We start from the raw sequence: 16237 nt of genomic DNA on the forward strand, positions 1-16237 counted from the left end.
GGGGGCGGGGGAGGGGACGGGGGAGGGGGCGGGGGAGGGGGCGGGGAGGGGGCGGGGAGGGGGGCGGGGAGGGGGGCGGGGAGGGGGAGGGGGCGGGGAGGGGGCTGAGAGGGATGAGTGAACCAAATATTTGTGGCGGGAGTAATATCTGAAGAAAATGCAAATAGCTGGGGATGGGAAAAGGTGAAGGGAAAATGGTGGTGGGATGACGTTGAAGGTGGCGATTTGTCAGAGAATGATGTGTTGGATGCGGAGGCTGGTGGGATGAAATGTGCCGACCTTGTTCCATCTGGGGAGGGAGGAAGCGGTGTGAGAGCAGGATTGTGAGGCACAGGTGAGGGTCGATCCACAACTCCAAGGGGGAATCACGTTTACTAAAGAAAGAGGACATCTTGGATGTTCTAGAGCAGAGAGACTCATCTTGTGACCAGATGCGGTGCAGATGGAGATATTGAGAGTAAGGGATGCTGGTGTTGCAAGAGACAGACTGGGAGAAGGTGTGATCAAGGTAACTGTGGGGGTCAGTGGGTTTGCAGTAGATGTCAGTCGGTAATCTGTCTCCTGTGATGGAGGCTTCAAGGTTTCAAGGTTTCAAGGTTTCAAGGTCAGTTTATTGTCACATGTACCAATTAAGGTACAGTGAAATTGGAGTTACCATAGAGCCATACTAAGTGAAAAGCAACATGACACACAACCACATAAACGTTACCATAAACACCCATCACAGTGGATTTCACATTCCTCACTGTGATGGAGGGCAATAAAGTTCCAGCTTCTTCCTCTTGTTCTCCCGCAGTCGGGGAAGTCAAACCATCCACAGTCGGAGCGAGCAAAGCCCACGCAGCCGACGATCGAAGCCCCCGTCGGGGTGATCGAAACTCCCGCGTCGGGGCAGTTGAAACTCTCTCCGTGGCATGAAGCTCCCGAGTCGGCCTCTTCTTACCAGAGACCGCGGGCTTCACGATGTTAAAGTCCACAGGCCCCGCGGTTGGAGCTTCGACCCCCGGCAAAGGGATCGCAAGCTCCACGATGTTAAAGTCCCGCAGACTCCCGCGGCTTGTAGCAGCGGCTCGGTCTCCAGGAAAGGCCACCACTCCACGATGTTAGGCCGCAAGGCCACCACTCCACGATGTTAGACCGCAAGGCCACCACTCCACCATGTTAGGCCGCAAGGCCACCACTCCACCATGTTAGGCCGCAAGGCCGCCACTCCACGATGTTAGGCCGCAAGGTCGCCACTCCACGATGTTAGGCCGCAAGGCCACCACTCCACCATGTTAGACCGCAAGGCCGCCACTCCACCATGTTAGGCCGCAAGGTCACCACTCCACCATGTTAGGCCGCAAGGCCACCACTCCACCATGTTAGGCCGTAAGGTCGCCACTCCACCATGTTAGGCCACAAGGCCACCACTCCACGATGTTAGGCTGCAAGGTCGCCACTCTACGATGTTAGGCCGCAAGGCCGCCACTCCACGATGTTAGGCCGCAAGGCCACCACTCCACCATGTTAGGCCGCAGTGGGGACGGAGATATGACACGGAAAAAAAACGCATCTCCGTCGAGGTAAGAGATTGAAACAAAAGTTTCCCACAACTCCCCCCCCCACCCCCCACATAAAACAAACCAAGGAACACTAAAACATACTTTTTAACACATACTACAAATAACAACAAGAAGAAAGGACAGGCTGTTGGCAAGGCTGCTACTGCTGTTGGCACCACCCGCTGAAGTCAGAGGTAGACTAAAAGAGTGTTGAACATAACCAACAATAAGACAGGCATAACTCGTGCCCTTATGAATGCCCACGGCTACACCTGGACTTGAAGAAAACGAGAGGAGTCAAAAGAGAAGTTGTTAAGTTTATTTCAGCAGAGCTGACAGTTTGCAAAATGGGGCAAGATCATGTTTGTTAACGCGGCCAATGAAAGAGAAACTTGCACAAACCGCAAGTATGAGAGAAATTCATCGTGGTCAGTATTGCATAACAGTAACCAGATCACCAACATGTCTTTTTATGTCAACATGATTGAAGTGTACAATTACACAGAGAGGATTGTGGAATGTGATGATGTTTCTCTCTCTCCCCCTCATACCTCCCCACCTCTCAACCAACCGAGTCTCAACCATTTTAAGAGTTTCTAAAATCAGTTCACGCAACAACTGGTATCTGAAACTCAAACAATACTGGAAACCCTGGCTCGGATTTTTAATTTCTCAAAGGGTAGGAGGTGTTTTACCAGTTAAATATGGTACTGGATTAAAATAAATGCAGATTCTGATTACTCCAGCACTTTGTGCTTTTGCTCAATCTTATCGATTTTGTTTAAATTCATAAAACAAAGGAGCAAATCTAGGCCATTCAGCCCATCGAGTCTGCTCCACCATTTCATCATTCCTGATCTATTTTTCCTTCTCAACCCCATTCTCCTCGTGACCTTTGATGCCCATACCTATCAATCTCCACTTTAAAAACACATAGTGACGACCTCCACAGCTGTCTAGCAATGAATTCCACAAATTCATCAACCTCTCGCTAAAGAAATTCCTCCTCATCTCTATTCTATAGATACATCCTTTTATTCTGAGGCTGTACACTCTGGTCCTAGACTCTCCCACTAGTGGAAGCATCCTCTCCACATAAACTCATCAAGGCCTTTCAGTAGTTTTATTGAGAACCACCCTCAAGCTTCCAAACTTCAGCAAGTACAGGCGCAGTCATCAAACACTCCTCATATGGTAACACAATCAAACCCAGAATCATTCTCGTCAACCTCCTCTGGATCTTCTCCAACTGAGCACATGCTTCCTCAGATTTGGGGTGCAAAACTGCTCACAATATTCCGAATGTGGTCTGATCAGCACTGTATAAAGCCTCAGCATTTCATCCTTGCCTTTATATTCTAGTCCTCTCAAAATCAATGCCAACATTGCATTTGCGTTCCTTACCATCAACTCAACCTGAAAATTAACCATTTGGGAATCCTGCACCAGCACTCCAAAGACCCTTTGCACCTCCGATTTCTGAATCCTCTCTCCAATTAGAAAATATCCTATGTCTTTATTCCTACGACCAAAGTGCATGACTGTACACGATGCTGTGCTGTATTCATTTTGCCACTCTTTGTCTACTCTCACAACCAGTCCACCCGGCCTCCCTGCTTCCTCAGCACCACCTGCCCCTCCACCTGTCTTCATATCATCCACAAACTGAAAGGACTGGACAAGCTAGATGCAGGAAAAATGTTCCCAATGTTGGGGGAGTCCAGAACCAGGGGCCACAGTCAAAGAATAAAGGGGGGGGGGACATTTAAAACTGAGGTGAGAAAAAACGTTTTCACCCAGAGAGTTGTGAATTTGTGGAATTCTCTGCCACAGAGGGCAGTGGAGGTCAATTCATTGGATGGATTTAAATGAGAATTAGATAGAGTTCTAGGGGTTAGTGGAATCAAGGGATATGGGGAGAAGGCAGGCACGGGTTACTGATTGTGAATGATCAGCCGTGATCACAATGAATTGCGGTGCTGGCTCGAAGGGCCAAATGGCCTCCTCCTGCACCTGTTTTCTATGTTTCTATGTTTCTAACTTGGTCATAAAGCCACCAATTGTCTCATCCAGGTCACTAACATATAAGTAGCAGGTCCAGCACCGAGCCCTGCAGAACATCACGAGTCACCAGCAGTCAACTAGAAAAGGCCCCCATTATTCCAACTCTGGCAGCCAGACACCCTTCAATCTGTGCGAGAACATTGCCTCGAATACATACCATGGTTTATATGTCCCAGCTGGAGTAGCAGCCTCACATGCGACACTGTATCAAAACCCTTCTGAAAACCCAAGTAAACAACATCCACTGACTCCTTTATATTATCCTGCTTGTTACTTCCTCAAAAATTCAAAAGATTTGTTAGGTTTCCAAGTTCATTGAAACTTAATCCGTAATGGATTCTAAATTCTTACTAAAGTCAGGCTAACCGGCCTACAATTTCATTTATTTTGCCTTTCTCTTCTTAAGTCGTGGAGTTACACTTATGATTTTCCAGTCCTCTAGAACCATTCCTGACTCTAGTGATTCTTGAAAGATTGTTACTAATGCCTCCATAAGTGCATCCGTGGCTAACAAGGGAAATCAAGGATAGTATTAAAACAAAAGATGAAGCATACAGATTAGCCAGAAAAAGTAGCATACCAGAGGACTGGGAGAAATTCAGAGTCCAGCAGAGGAGGACAAAGGGCTTAATTAGGAAAGGGAAAATAGACTATGAGGGAAAACTGGCAAGGAACATAAAAACAGACTGCAAAAGCTTTTATAGATATGTCAAGAGAAAAAGATTAGTTAAGGCAAATGTAGGTCCCTTGCAGTCGGAAACAGGTGAATTGATCATAGGGAACAAGGAGATGGCAGACCAATTGAACAAATATTTTGGTTCTGTCTTATCATATCATATCATATACATACAGCCGGAAACAGGCCTTTTCGGCCCATCAAGTCCGTGCCGCCCAGCGATCCCCGTACACTAACACTATCCTACACCCACTAGGGACAATTTTTACATTTACCCAGCCAATTAACCTACATAAATCGTCTGCCGGAAATAGCGGGGGACCGGTGGTCTAATGAGATGGAGGAACTGAGGGAAATCCAGGTTAGTCGGGAAGTGGTGTTAGGTAAATTAAATAGATTAAAGGCAGATAAATCCCCAGGGCCAGATAGGCTGCATCCCAGAGTGCTTAAGGAAGTAGCCTCAGAAATAGTGGATGCATTAGTGATAATTTTTCAAAACTCTTTAGATTCTGGAGTAGTTCCTGAGGACTGGAGGGTAGCTAATGTAACCCCACTTTTTAAAAAGGGAGGGAGAGAGAAAACGGGGAATTATAGACCAGTTAGCCTAACATCGGTAGTGGGGAAAATGCTAGAGTCAGTTATTAAAGATGTGATAGCATCACATTTGGAAAGTGGTGAAATCATCGGACAAAGTCAGCATGGATTTACCAAAGGTAAATCATGTCTGACGAATCTTATAGAATTTTTCGAGGATGTAACTAGTAGAGTGGATAAGGGAGAACCAGTCGATGTGTTATATCTGGACTTTCAGAAGGCCTTCGACAAGGTCCCACATAGGAGATTGGCGTACAAACTTAAAGCACACAGTATTGAGGGTTCAGTTTTGAGGTGGATAGAAAATTGGTTGGCGGACAGGAAGCAAAGAGTAGGAATAAACGGGTCCTTTTCAGAATGGCAGGCAGTGACTAGTGGGGTACCGCAAGGCTCAGTGCTGGGACCCCAGTTATTTACAGTGTATATTAATGATTTGGACGAGGGAATTGAATGCAACATCTCTAAGTTTGCGGATGACACGAAGCTGGGTGGCAGTGTTAGCTGCGAGGAGGATGCTAGGAGGCTGCAGAGTGACTTCGATAGATTAGGCGAGTGGGCAAATGCATGGCAGATGCAATATAATGTGGATAAATGTGAGGTTATCCACTTTGGCGGCAAGAACAGGAAAGCAGAGTATTACCTGAATGGTGACCGATTGGGAGAAGGGGAGATGCAACGTGACCTGGGTGTCATGGTGCACCAGTCATTGAAAGCAAGCATGCAGGTGCAGCAGGCAGTGAAGAAAGCGAATGGTATGTTGGCATTCATAGCAAGAGGATTTGAGTTTAGGAGCAGGGAGGTTCTGCTGCAGTTGTACAGGGCCTTGGTGAGACCGCACCTGGAGTATTGTGTGCAGTTTTGGTCTCCTAACCTGAGGAAAGACGTTCTTGCCTTAGAGGGAGTACAGAGAAGGTTCACCAGATTAATCCCTGGGATGGCGGGACTTGCATATGAGGAAAGATTGGATAGACTGGGCTTGTACTCACTGGAATTTAGAAGACTGAGGGGGGATCTTATAGAAACATATAAAATTCTTAAGGGGTTGGAGAGGCTAGATGCGGGAAGATTGTTCCCGATGTTGGGGGAGTCCAGAACCAGGGGTCACAGCTTAAGGATAAGGGGGAAGTCTTTTAGGACCGAGATGAGAAAACATTTCTTCACACAGAGAGTGGTGAATCTGTGGAATTCTCTGCCACAGAAGGTAGTTGAGGCCAGTTCATTGGCTATATTTAAGAGGGAGTTAGATGTGGCCCTTTTTGCTAAAGGGATCAGGGGGTATGGAGAGAAGGCAGGTACAGGCTACTGAGCTGGATGATCAGCCATGATCATATTGAATGGCGGTGCAGGCTCGAAGGGCCGAATGGCCTACTCCTGCACCTATTTTCTATGTTTCTATGTTTCTATCTCTTCAGCTACCTCTTTCAAAACCCTGGCGTATGGCCCATCTGGTCCAGGCCTTGGATTCTTTCCAAGCATCCTTTGCTTCAAAATGAGGCTGAACATCACTAGGACAGTCTGGGCAGAGCAAGTGACGGAGGATAGACACGAAATGCTGGAGTAACTCAGCGAGACAGGCAGCATCTCTGGAGAGAAGAAATGGGTGATGTTTCGGGTCGACCCTTCTTCAGACTGAGAGTCAGGGGAGAGGGAGACTAGGGTAAGGTGTGAAAATGACAGACATTGCAGATGCTGAAGGGAAGGTGACAACGAAGCATACAATCAGGAAAATCTCCATCACAGGAGATAGTCTATCAACCGACGGCTATTACAAACCCACTGACTCCCACAACTATCTCGACTACACTTGTTCCCACCCTTCTTCCTGCAAAGACTCTCTCCCCTACTCCCAATCCCTCCAACTATGCAGCATCTGTGCCCAAGTTGAGGTGTTCCATACCTGGACATCCGAGATGTCCTCATCCTTTAGGGACCGGGGGTTTCCCTCTTCTACCATAGATGAGCCCCTCACAAGTGTCTCCTTGGTACCCCACAGCTCCTCTCTTGCTCCCCCTTCCCCAATTGCAACAGAGACAGAGTCCCCCTAGTCCTTATCTTTCACCCTATCAGCCATTGCATTCAACACATAATCCACCAACATTTTTGTCACCTCCAATGGGATCCCACCACTAGTCACATCTTCCCATCTCCACCCCTTCCCGCCTTCTACAGAGACCATTCCCTCCGCAATTCCCTGGTTCACTCATCCCTTCCCACCCAAACCACCCCCTGCCCAGGTACCTTCCCCTGCAACCGCAGAAGATGCAACACCTGTCCCTATACCTCCTCCCTCGACTCTGTCCAGGGACCCAGACAGTCCTTTAAGGTTAGGCAGAGGTTCACTTGTACCTCCTCCACCTTCATCTACTATATCCGTTGTTCACGATGTGGACTCATACATCGGTGAGACCAAACGTAAACTGGGCAATTATTTCGCTGAACACCTTCGCTCAGCCCGCCTGGACCTACCTGATCTCCCGGTTGCTGAACACTTTAATTTACCTTCCCATTCCCACACTGATCTTTCTGTCCTGGGTCTCCTCCATTGTCAGAGTGAGGCTAAACGCAAATTGGAGCAACAGCATCGCATATTTCGCTTGAGCAGCTTAAAGCTCAGTGGTATGAATTTTGATTTATCAAACTTCAAGTAACCCCAGCACTCCATCTCTCTCTATCCCTCCTGCACCCAAGTCGCACCAGCTTCTTGTTCTCACCTAGCAAATGGCTAACAATGGCCTGGTTCCTTTATCATCGTTACTTTTTTGCATATCTTTCATTCGTTTGTTCTATATTTTTCTACATCACCTTCTGAAGGTGCTGGCTCGAAGGGCCGAATGGCCTCCTCCTGCACCTATTTTCTATGTTTCTATGTCTCTTCTTTCCCTTTCCCCTGACTCTAGTCTGAAGAAGGGTCTCGACCCCAAACATCGCTCATTCCTTCTCTCCAGAGATGCTGCCTGTCCCGCTGAGTTACTCCAGCATTGTGTGTCTATTAGTAAAACCAATCAGGAGGACAGTGAAACTAGTCGGAGAACTAGGGTGGGGTAGGGATGTAGAGCGAGGGAAAACAAAGGTTACTTGAAGTTAGAGAAATCAAAATTCATACCGTGTATAAAATCATGAGAAGTAGATGCACAGAGTCTCTTGCCCAGAGTAGGGGAATTGAGGACCAGTGGGCATTGGCTTAAGGTGAAGGGGAAAAGATTTAATAGGAATCTGAGGGGTAACTTTTTCACACAAAGGGTGGTGGGTGTATTGAACAAGCTGCTAGAGGAAGTAGTTGAGGCAGGGACTATCCCAACGTTTAAGAAACAATTAGACAGGTACATGGATAGGACAGGTTTGGAGGGATATGGACCAAACGCGGGTGGGACTAGTGTAGCTGGGACATGTTGGCCGGTATCAAGTCAATTTATTTGTATAGCACATTTAAAAACAACCCACGTTGACCAAAGTGCTGCACATCTGACTAGGAAAAAAAAGAAACATACAGTGGCAGGCAGCCAAACACAACGGCGCAGCCATCTTGAACAAAATGTTAATTCAATCACCCACAGTCCAACAACAAACGCATTAAATAAGCATCAAAATTACACCCCCAAAAAAACCCCCAAAACACAGTCCAACAATAAAAGCACTAAACAGGCACCCAAATTACCCAACCCCAAAAACCCCCCAAAACACAGTCCAACAATAAAAGCATCAAACAGGCACTCAAACCACCCAACCCCAAAAACACATAAAAAAAGAAACATCCATCAAAGAAACATCCATCACAGTGAGTCTCCTCCAGTCCTCTCCTCACTGTGATGGAAGGCCACAATGTCTTTCCCTTCTCCCGCTGTCCTCGCCCGCAGTCAGGTTGTTGTGGTTGCAGGCCGCACCGGATGGTCCACAGCGGGCCGAGCCCAAGGCGCGTCGCGTCGCAGCCGCTCCCGCAGCCTCCGAAGACGGCCGGCTCCGCCGATGATAAGTCCGATCCGGGGCGGGCGAACACGCTGCTGCCGCTGTTGCTGCACGTCGGGGCGGTCGTGGCTCCCGACATTGAAGCCCCCGCCCAGCAGAGAAATATCCCGCGGCATATCTTAGGCCGCGCCGGACGGTGAAATGTCCGCGACCCAAGCCCCGCGATCCGGGGCGGGCGAACCCGCTGCCGCTGCTGGAGCTCCCGATGTCGGCATCCAAGCAGCCCGAGCCTAAGGCAAGTCGCAGCCGCTCCCGCAGCCTCCGAAGATGGCCGGCTCCGGTGGTGGTAAGTCCGATCCGCGGGCTCTGCGAACCAGAGCCCTGGAGGCCGCCAGCTCCAGGAGTTGGGCCGATGGTAGGCCGCAGCAGGAACGGAGACACGGCCCAGAAAACAAAGGTCGGGTCTCCGTTCGGAAGGGACACCTATTTACAATGTTACAGTTTCCCCCCCTCCCCCCCACATACACACATAGTACACAAACACAAAAACACCACATCACAACTACAATTAAGACCAAAAAAACAACAAAAACACAAAGACAAATGGACCGCAGGTGAGCCGCAGCTGCTAGGGCAGTGCCGCCATATGTGTGGGCAAGTTGGGCTGAAGGGCCTTTTTCCATGCTGTATCACTCTATGCCTCTATGACTCCTGACAAAGGGAATAATGTTCAATGCAAGTCCTGTAAAGTCCAATTAAAAATAGTCTGAGTCTCAGGACAGCTCTCTAGTTGTTGATAGGATGGTTCAGTTGTCTGATAACAGCTGGGAAGAAACTGCCCCTGAATCTGGAGGTGTGCGTTTTCGCACTCCTGTACATAGAAACGTAGAAACATAGAAAATAGGTGCAGGAGGAGGCCATTTGGCCCTTCGAGCCAACACCGCCATTCATTGTGCCTGTGCCTGCCTTCTCCCCATATCCCTTGCCTGATGGGAGAGGGGAGAGGAGGGAGTGACCGGGGTGAGACTGGTCCTTGATAATGCTGCTGGCCTTGCCGAGGCAGTGTGAGGTGATGGGGGAGAGGAGGAGGGTGAGACTGGGCCATGATTATGCTGCTGGCCTTGCCGAGGCAGCGTGAGCTGCAGATGAAGTCAATGGAAGGGAGGTTGGTTAGTATGATAGTTTGGGCTACGGCCACAATGCTCAGCAATTTCTTGCGGTCTTGGATTTCTTGCACTTTAAAAAACATTTCTTAAATCCATGGGGCGCAAAAATATTGGTGGGTTCTCTCAGCGCTGAAACAGGAGATCATTTACGTTGCTGCTTAAATTAAAGTTGATCGTCTATCAAACTTTCTGATTTTTAATTTAATAGTTCCAATTGGCTTGTCATAGAATCATAGAGTGATACAGTGTGGAAACAGGCCCTTCGGCCCAACTCGCCCACACCGGCCAACAATGTCCCACCTGCCTGCGCTTGGTCCATATCCCTCCAAACCTGTCCTATCCATGTATCTGTCTAACTGTTTCTTAAAGGACGGGATAGCCAATTAAATCTTTTCCCCTTCACCTTGAACCTATGTCCTCTGGTCCTCGATTCCCCTACTCTGGACAAAAGACTCTCTGCATCTACCCGATCTATTCCTCTCATGATTTTGTATACCTCTATAAGATCTCCCCTCATCCTCCTGCTCAACCTCTCCCTATAGCTCACACCCTCTAGTCCTGGCGACATCCTCGTAAATCTTTTCTGACCCTTTTCAAGCTTGACTATTTCTTTCCTATAACATGGTGCCGAGAACTGAACACAATATTCTGAATGCGGTCTCACCAACGTCTTATACAACTGCAACATGACCTCCCAACTTCTATACTCAATACTCTGACTGATGACGGCCAAAGTGCCAAAAGACTTTTTGACCACCTTATCTACCTGCGACTCGACCTTCAAGGAACCATGCACCTGTACTCCTAGATCCCTCTGCTCTACAACACTACCCAGAGGCCTACCATTCACTGTGTAGGTCCTGCCCTTGTTCAACATCTTAAATAGCAACACCTCACACTTCTCTGTATTAAATTCCATCAACCATTCCTCCCCCCACCTGGCCAATCGATCCAGATCCTGCTGTAATCGTTCACAACCATCTTCACCATCTGCAAAACCACTAACTTTTGTATCATCCGCAAACTTGCTAATCTTGCCCTGTATGTTCTCATCCAAATCATTGATGTAGATGACAAACAGTAATGGGCCCAGCACCGAACCCTGAGGCACACCACTAGTCACAGGCCTCTAGTCTGAGAAGCAACCTTCCACCATCACCCTCTGCTTCCTTCAATGGAGCCAATTTGCTATCCATTCTCTCCTTGGATCTCATGTGATCTAACCTTCCAGAGCAGTTTGCTGCCCTTTGTAAGCCAGGCACATTGTTGTGGATAATGTGTAACATAATAGCTAGCCTGTGCATGCATAGCACACAGCCGAACTGGAATTAGGTATGTTGTTCTCAAAAGTTTAATAATTTCATGTCAATAACTTTTCTTACATTATATTTTTCTTTAGATGATTTAGTTTTATTTATTTAAGTTTGTGATTTACGCCTCCCAGCTGGCGCAGTCGGGTTGAAAATGTTTCTGGGTTGTGGGTGCTGGCCATTGGTCTTTACCAGTCCAGGAATTTAATAAATGCCCCATACATCACCGAGAGTCCATCACGTCCTTTGTATTGAAAACTACTGGTTCATTTAGTTCAACCAGCAGGATGTTATACTTTGGATAACTCTTCTGTCATTATAATCCTGAGAACCAGATGCACATTGCAACTATATAAAGTAACCTTTCCATAAAACCCATCTCTCATAATATAGTTCTTCATGGCTTTCAAATACCGAGCGCAACATCATATTAAAATGCACCAAAGGATCTTCAAAACTGATTTCCGTTGACTTACACTAACAAACATCCACTTGTTTAAAATTTTACATAGATAAGTACCTGCCAACTGCATTAACAGAGAATCTTGTTTAATGAATTCAATAATAATTCAGTGGTGCATCCAAGGCAAGTCAATATAACCTCACAGAACACTTTTAGTACTTGACAGAGATGACCAAATAGGTATGTGACAGGGTGAGTAAGACCACACAAGGACTGCTGGCTTTAGTAAGAAACGTTGTATAGGAATGTACTGTGTGAATGAGTAACATCATAACAGATGAGATAATATCCAGGCATTTGACCACTGCCACTGTTATGATAAATGTTGTGCTGAGCCGTAATTTGTATTTCTACTGGAAATACGACAAGGTTTACATGCAGTCCAGTTGCTGAACTTTGAGAAGCTAAGTCTTAAACCAATGTGTGTTCTATAAATCTTGTGGAAGTTGAAATTAAAAATGTTGCAATCTTTCTAAAGAATTATGTGTCATTAAACTTGACTTTAGTGCCTCAATAAAACATGTTGGGATGATCCTTAACAAGTTGATTGATGCAAATTCTATTAAAACTTTAAAGATCTTCACTAATATGGACAAAAGTTAGCTCCGGGTTTGGCTGAAATAATTGTTAACGTCTGAAATGATTCTTGCAGTAGCTCCGAAATGAAACAAATAAAAAGGTAATCTGATTTCTCCACAAAGTTATGAAGATCATCTTAGAATCAGGAATCCAAAACAACCAGTTATTCTTATATAAATTGTTTGTTGGATTTAATTGACTATAACAACTAGCTACCGAGCTACTATCTACCTCATTGGACACCCTCGGTCTATCTCTGATCGGACTTTACTGGCTTTATCTTGCATTAAACATTATTCGCGTTATTTCTTTCATCGTGTGCCTGTACATAGTGGATGGCTCGATTGTAATCATGCATTGCCTTTCCGCTGACTGGTTAGCGTACAACAAAAACTCTTCACTGTACCTCGGTACACGTGACAATAAACTAAACTCAAACTCACGATCATTATAACTACTGCTTCAGTTAAAGACTGGATTTGTTTAATTTCTGCTGGAATGGCTGGTGTGCCCCCCCACCTCACGTTCCCTTCTACTTCTCTCACTCTCTCTCGCTTCACATTTCACTCCTCTCCCTATCTGACACTCTTTTGTCTCCTTGTCATCTCCAGTCTTTGTCCACCCATCTGCCAATCATATCCCTGTCACCTGTATCCATGTATGAATTACAATACAAAGTGCTGGAGTACACCAGCAGGTTAGGGGGTTAGGGGGTTAGGGGGTTAGGGGGTTAGGGGGCATCTCCGGAGGGCATGCATGGATAGACGACCCACAAAGATGCTGCTTGACCTGCTGAGTTACTCCAGCACTTTGTGTTCTATGCAAGATTCCAGCATTTGCAGTTCTGTGTGTATCCACCTATCACTTACCAGGCTTTGTCCTACCACTATCTATTTTCCAGCATTCTCCCCTCACCCCCCCCCCCCCCCACTACAACCAGTCTGAGGAAGGGTCCTGACCCATAACGTTGCCTGCCCATTCCCTATCCAGAGGTGCTGCCTGACCCATTGAGTTCCTCCAGCACTTTGTGTTTTAGCAATTCCAGCATCTGCAGTTCCTTATGTGTCTACTTTTACCTTCTTGTGCAATTCTAGGAAAAATCGATTACAATTTTTGAAAGAGTATTTGAGACAGTTGGAAATTGCAAGCAAATTATAATAATTGAGATCACGTGCAAAGATGTCAAAGGTGACTTTTACAACAAAATGTAAAAAGTAGAATGATGGCTGTTCTGCTGTCCAGTGGGAATGAATCATTGAATGAATAAATACCAGCTCCCCTCAGGATGTAATCATGATGTGAATGGTGATGCTCTGCAGAAGTCCCACGTGCCCTCCTGAGATTCAGCATAGCTGCTACATATGTTGTGAACCTGCCATTCCCCTTCATAACTGGCTTACAGGAGAGGAAGATTACATTTATAATCAGTAATTATTATTGCAAACATGAAATACCAAATGGTTTAGTTTAGTTTAGAGATACAGTGTGGAAACAAGCCCTTCGGCCCATCGAGTCCATGCCGACCAACAATCCCTGCACACGAGGGACAATTTACAATTTTACCAAGCCAATTAGCCTACAAACCTGTACGTTGTTGGAGTGTGGAAGGAAACCCAAGCTCCCGGAGAAAACCCAAGCAGGTCACGGGGAGAATGTACAAACTCTGTACAGACAGCACCCATAGTTAGGATCAAACCCGTGTCTCTGGCGCTGTAAGGCAGCAACTCTACCGCTGCATCACCGTGCCACCCGTGCCACTCCGGAAGTGGCGGCGCTGCCCTGCAGCTGCGGCTCGCCGGCAGTCTGTTTGTCTTTCTTCTTTTCTTGTCTATTTGTTAGTGTTAGATGTATGAAATAGTCTATCTTTAGCTGTGTATATGTGGGGGGGGGGGGGGTGGGGGAAACCTTTAAAAATCTCTTCCTCAACGGAGATACGACCCTTTCCGGGTCGTATCTCCGTTTGCGCTGGAAAAAAAAAACGTGGGGCCTTTCATCGCCCGCGGGGCCTTCCATCGCCCGGTGCGGCTCGGCCGCGGGACTTAACAGTGCCCGGTGCGGCTCGGCTGCGGGGCCTTCCATCGCCCGGTGCGGCTCGGCCGCGGGGCCTTCCATCGCCCGGCGCGGCTCGGCCACGGGACTTTACATCGCCCGGCGCGGCTTGGCCGCGGGACCTAACATCGCCCGGCGCGGCTCGGCCGCGGGACTTTACATCGCTGGTGCGGCTCGGCCGCGGGGCCTTCCATTGCCCGGTACGGCCGCGGGACGGTTCAGCGCCCGGTGTGGCTCGGCCGCGGGACGGTTCAGCGCCAGGTGCGGCTCGGCCGCGGGACCTAACATCGCCCGACGCGGCTCGGCTGCGGGACTTTACATCGCTGGTGCGGCCGTGGGATGTTTCAGCGCCCGGTGTGGCTCGGCCGCGGGGACTTGGGCGTGGGGAAGAGAGTGGAAGTTTTGTTGCCTCCATCACAGTGAGGGGGTGTTTGGAGTCACTGTGATGGATGTTTGTGTTGGGTTTATGTGTCTTGTGTTTCTTTTTTTGTGTGTCTGCTGGTAACGTAATTTCGTTCGGTACCTCGGTACCGAATGACAAATAAAGGCTCTGTATTCTCTGTATTCTGTATTACACTCTCTCCACGTGCCTTATTCTCATGCTATTACCATCAACTCTTCCACAAAATAAAATCACCTACTTAGCTCCCAGCTGCCACAGCACGGTTTGTTGATTTCCACTTCAACTATTGCTTGCTGAATTGTCCCTGACTTCTCTAATTTACAGGAAAGAGCCATTAATCTGAAGCTCCCAACTGGTAGTTATTTCATTTTTGGCTTTAAAAACACGTTGATTTTGCTAAGATTTATTAAACAGAGAATTGATGACAAGATTAATCCGTCAAGAGGGCTTCCTTGCGAAAGCTCTCCATCGCAAATGAAGTGCTCTGTTTCTAGATTTTTAGATTTAGAGATACAGCGCAGAGACAGGCCCTTCGACCCACCGGGTCCGCGCCGCCCACCGATCCCCACACATTAACACTATCCTACACCCACTAGGGACAATTTTTACATTTGCCCAGCCAATTAACCTACAAACCTGTCACGTTTTTGGAGTGTGGGAGGAAACCGAAGATCTCAGAGAAAACCCACGCAGGTCACGGGGAGAACGTACAAACTCCGTACAGACGGCACCCATAGTCAGGATCGAACCCGAGTCTCCGGTGCTGCATTTGCTGTAAGGCAGCAACTCTACCGCTGCGCCACCGTGCTGCCGTGACCAAGACTGGTTGATAATAGTCAGTTTGGTGTGCACATTCCATGAAGGTTTACCACTTACTGTCAAATCTATCCAAACTTTGAATGTCTCAGAATTTCTGGCACCCAAAAATATAAAAGTACAAGACAGAGCAATTAACAATGGGACAGTCATTCATTAAAAAGCTGGTCTTCAATTAATTAACCAGCACTTTTTTTTAATAGATTGCTATGCCTTGCTAGAGGGCATAGCTTTAAGGTGAGAAGGGCAAAGTTTAAAGGAGACGCGCAGGCCAGGTTTTTTTACACAGAGGGTTGTGAGAGCCTCAAATGCGTTGCCTGGGATGGTGGTTGAAGCAGATACATGAGTGGCATTTAAAGGAATTTTGAATAAGCATATAGATATGCAGGGAATGGAAGGATATGGTTTAAGTGCAGGTTGGGAAGTGATGGACAAGGCATTCAGCATGGACATTGTGGGCAAAAGAGCCTGTTCTTACGCTGGACTGTTCCATGTTCTGCAGTTGATGGCTCCAACTTGTAATACTGAAGAAAGGTCTCGACCCGAAATGTCACCCATCCCTTCTCTCCAGAGATGCTGCCTGTCCCGCTGAGTTACTCCAGCATTTTGTGCCTATCTTCGGTTTAAACCAGCATCTGCAGTTCCTTCCTACACATAATATTTCAGAATG

This window comes from Rhinoraja longicauda, chromosome 27, assembly GCF_053455715.1.
Source record: "Rhinoraja longicauda isolate Sanriku21f chromosome 27, sRhiLon1.1, whole genome shotgun sequence".
Taxonomy (NCBI): domain Eukaryota; kingdom Metazoa; phylum Chordata; class Chondrichthyes; order Rajiformes; family Arhynchobatidae; genus Rhinoraja; species Rhinoraja longicauda.